Source organism: Drosophila montana, unplaced genomic scaffold (genome assembly GCF_035044405.1).
Source record: "Drosophila montana isolate Dmon_TW-CO22-7 unplaced genomic scaffold, ASM3504440v1 contig_2019_1, whole genome shotgun sequence".
NCBI classification, from domain to species: domain Eukaryota; kingdom Metazoa; phylum Arthropoda; class Insecta; order Diptera; family Drosophilidae; genus Drosophila; species Drosophila montana.
This window is the reverse complement of record NW_026996938.1, coordinates 1-4,814: the sequence shown is the minus strand read 5'-3', so window position 1 is coordinate 4,814 and position 4,814 is coordinate 1. Positions and strand designations below refer to the sequence as shown.

Below are 4,814 nucleotides of genomic sequence, written 5' to 3'. Positions count from 1 at the left end.
TTTTTCATTTATTTGCATCCTTAAATAATTGTGTTAATTTTATACTAAAATGTAATATTATAGTAAAAACATGTTATTTTTTAACTATGTAATTTTTAAAAAATTTAAGGATTAATAAGTAAAAATAAAATAATATTTAAATTTCGTTTTTATTTTTGAATGAAAATTATATTGATAGGGGTTTATTTTTGGTATTTTAGATTCTAAAAATTAATTAAGTTTATCTTTTAATTTATTTAATTGTTTTTAAGTTTGTTTAAAAATAAGTTATTAAATTTAATTTTATTAGTTAATATAAAAATTAATTTTTTTGAGTACATTTTTAGAGTTTTATTTTGTCTTTAAAACTTGTTATTAATTTGATTTACATGTAAATTTTTGTGTGAATTTATGTTAATTTTAAAAATTATTATTTTTTTTATAATCGCAGTAATTAATTTTATTAATTAAAGAAATTTAGAAATAGCAATATTAAGAAGTATAGATAAAATTGGTGCCAACAATCGTGGTTATACCAATTATACAAGTGAATTTTTTTTTGTAAAAGTTAAATTGGCTTAATTAAAAATAATTAAATTTATAAAGTAAAATTTTAAATTTAAATTTATTATAAAGAAAATAATTGAAGCTTAAAAATTTTAACTACAAACTAGGATTAGATACCCTTTTATTTGAAACTTAAAAAATTTGGCGGCATTTTAGTCTATCCAGAGGAACCTGTTTTGTAATCGATAATCCACGATGGACCTTACCACTAACTATACAATGCATAGACATGTCAAACAGCGGAATAATCGGATACCGATAAATCGTCAACGACTGAACCCCATGGGTGTCCGCGACCATTTTAGTGTGCCCAGAAAAAGTAAGACTGCTGAGAGTGGCAGCCAAACGCCGGCCTCGAAAGCTGAACGTTCAGTATGAAGCCGCATCTCGCTCAGCGCACAAAGTCGCTGCGGCTGATGCCTTTTCATAATATGTGTATGTTAGTATTTAATTCCTTACATCCCAAAAACATACATATGTGTGTAGGCATGTGCAGAGTGTGCGTCGCTCTCACTTATTGATTTGCGCACTTGTGTGCATCTCCTTCTCCCTGCATAGCTTCTCAAAAACCCCGAGATCTACAAACATACATATTGTGTTGTGTGGATGTGCGCACAAGTAGATCGCGGCGTTTGTCGCGAGCCAGAGATTTTTTCTTCAATTGTGTGCTCTTTGTGCCTGTGGCAAACACATTCAAATGTTCTATCATGTATTTCTTCGTCCAGTCAGGCATAATGAGAAGAATATGATATATTTATATTTATTAAAAACTTAAATCCTAAATGATGTATTTATATATTATATTTTAATTTTTTTGTTTACTGTAGGGACCAATTTTGCTTAAAATTAAAAAAAAAACTAAGTCGTATTTCTGCAAGGGTAATTCTTCGTCGGCTTGTCGAATAATTTAAGAAAAGACCATAAATTGAAAATGTTTAATTTTTTCGACTTGCTACTTGTGCACACGCACACTCTTTAGAGTAAGCAGTTGGGTGACATTATTAAAGGGGTTGGCCTGTTCATGTGCAAACTCCTATTTTCAATGATTATTGTAAGGGTAAGGGTACCTGATCATTGGCGTAAGTGCATGATAAATCTTTGGGCCTGCCAAGCACACACACTTACACACTTTTCTATATGGATAGAAGCAATTATGCGTTTGTGTGCTTAGAATTAGCAATTATTTAAAATTACGTTATAATTTATTTTATAAATTAAATTATTTATTATATATTAAATTTTTATTGAAATATCAATTTTAATATTTAAGGTTAAGTAATAATGAATAGAATTAGTATATTTTATTGTAAAATAAATTTAAATGGTAAGTTTAAGTTAAGAATTCGGCAAAAATAATGTCATTAGTCTTTTAATATTAGGCTGGAATGAACGGTTGGACGAGATATTAACTGTTTCATTTAAAACTTTTATAGAATTTTATTTTTTAGTCAAAAAGCTAAGGCGAGAAGACCCTATAAATCTTTATATTTAATTTATTTTAATTATAAAGATTATTTTTATCATAATAAATTAAAATATTTTATGGGGGTGATATAAACATTTAAAAAACTTTTAATGATTAAAATCATTAATGTATGAATATTTGATCCATTAATAATGATTAAATATTTAAGTTACTTTAGGGATAACAGCGTCATTTTTTTGGATCATATCGATAAAAAAGATTGCGACCGCGATATTGGATTAAGATATAATTTTGGGTGTAGCCGTTCAAATTTTAAGTCTGTTCGACTTTTAAATTCTTACATGATCTGAGTTCAATCCGGCGTAAACCACGTTGGTTTCTCTCTTTAAAAAATTATAATATTTTAGTACGAAAGGACCAAATATCAAAATAATTTTATTTTAATATAGAATAATATTAATTTATATTACTGTTTTAGCAGATTAGTGCAATAAATTTAGAATTTATTTATGTAATATTTATTACAGATAGTACTTGTTTTATATAGAATTGATTATGTCTTTAATTGGAAGTTTATTATTAAATATTTGTGAATTGGTAAGTGTGAGTTTTTTAACGTTACTAGAACGAAAAGTTTTAGGTTATATTCAAATTCGTAAGGGTCCTAATAAAGTTGGTTTAATAGGAATTCCTCAACCTTCTTGTGATGCAATTAAATTATTTACAAAAGAAAAAACTTATCCTTTATTATCAAATTATGTAAGATATTAAGTTTAACCTATTTAATCTTTAGTTGTTTGAATATATATACCGTTTTTTGTAAAATTGTATTCATTTAATTTGGGGCTTTTATTTTTTTATGTTGTACAAGATTAGGAGTTTATACTGTTATAGTAGCTGGATGGTCTAATGCAAACTTATATTTAATTTTTTTTTATTTTATTTTATATGGCTTTAGTTTGATTAACTATTTCTTTAGCTGAAACTAATCGGACTCCTTTTGATTTTGCTGAAGGAGAATCTGAATTAGTTTCGGGGCTTAATGTAGAGTATAGAAGAGGAGGATTTGCATAAATTTTTTTAGCTGAATATGCAAGAATTTTATTTATAAGAATATTATTTTGAGCAATTTATTTAGGGTGTGATGTATTTAATTTATTATTTAATTTAAAATTAATATTTATTTCATTTATTTTTATTTGGGCTCGTGGTAATTTACCTCGGTTTCGTTATGATAAATTAATATATTTTTATTTTATTTATTATTTTTTTTTATCGGTTTTAAAATTTTATTATTTTCTTTGTTAATTTGAATTAAAGAAAGAAATATTCCTATCTTATGTTTTCAAAACATATGCTTATTCAAGCTCATTACCTAATTTAATAAATTATCTCATCATTTATTTACTAAAGGGCTTAATAGATAATATAAAAAATGAACAACAGTTAAAATTTTCCAATTAATACATAAGGTTCTTCTACCGGTCGGGCTCCAATTCAAATTAATAAAATTACTGTAACTACTATAATTTAAAATTATATTTGGTTGATAGGGTAAAATTGAATTCCTCGGAATTTTCTTAAATGATAAAATGGTAAAATTATTTAAATTGCAATTGAAAGGACTAGGGCGATTACTCCTCCTAATTGATTAGGAATAATTGCGTAAGCAAATAAAAAGTATCATTCTGGTTGAATATGGGCTGCTGCTACCAAAGGATTAGCTGGGATAAAATTATCTGGGTCTCCCAATAAATTAGGGTTAATTAAAATTAAAGAGATTAGTAAAAAAAATTATAATAATAAATCCAACAATATCCTTATAAGTAAAATAATGGTGGAATGGGATTTTATCTCTATTTGAGTTTAATCCAATTGGATTATTTGAACCAGTTTAGTTTGGTGTAGAAATAATAAACGAAATAATAATAATAAAATGTAAAAAATCCAGTTAAAGTTGCGTTATCGACAGTAAATTCTCCTCAAACTCACTGTACTAAATCAATTCCTAAATAAGGTACTGCTGATAATAAATTTGAAATAACTGTTGCTCCTCCTATGAAGGCAGTTCCAATTACTAAAAACAAAATACCTACCCCAGTTATTCATGTTGGGGTAAATAAATAAGATCCGTAATAAATTCCACGTCCTACATGTAAATAAATACAAATAAAAAAAAAGAAGCACCGTTAGCGTGTATTGTTCCTAATAATCACCCATAGTTTACATCACGACAAATATGATTTACTCTATTAAAAGCTAAATTTACGACTGCGTTGTAGTGTGTTGCTAAAAATAAATCAGTTAAAATTTGAATAGTTAAACATAATCCAAGTAAAGATATAAAATTTCATCATCTTGAAATGTTAATAGGAGCGGGTAAATCAACTAATGCGTTATTAGCGATTTTAAATAAAGGATGGGAGGCTCGTAAAGGTTTATTCATTAAATTATAATTCGTAAGGGTCCTCTGAATATTTTAGTAATTTTAACAATAACAATTAGGGTAATTAATAAATAATTTATTAAAAGAATTGTAACAAAATTTGTTGGAAGTGGTAAAGTTTATTTAAAGATAAAGAATTTTCTATAAAATAAGAATAACTTGAAGTAATTATTTCTAAATAATAGAACCAATACACCCACAAGAAAAATTAAAAATAAAATATATGAGAATCAAAAAGCTTTTGTTATTAATCATGTAATTATAGAATTAATATTGTTTGAATTAATAAAGTTAATCCTATGGTTAGTGGTTGGATTATATTTATAAAAAAAAATTGAAGTTAAAAGGGAGAGAGAGTTCTCAGTTGAGAGTGATTGACGAGTTTTACTTGTGCTC

The 4,814-nt window shown here is 26.0% G+C and overlaps 2 pseudogenes; one reads left to right on the top strand and one right to left on the bottom strand.

Moving 5' to 3' along the window:
- Window positions 1–2,503: 2,503 nt before the first annotated feature.
- On the top strand, window positions 2,504–3,351 carry LOC135426403 (NADH-ubiquinone oxidoreductase chain 1-like; annotated as a pseudogene).
- Window positions 3,352–3,681: 330 nt separating this feature from the next.
- On the bottom strand, window positions 3,682–4,418 carry LOC135426404 (cytochrome b-like; annotated as a pseudogene).
- Window positions 4,419–4,814: the final 396 nt, after the last annotated feature.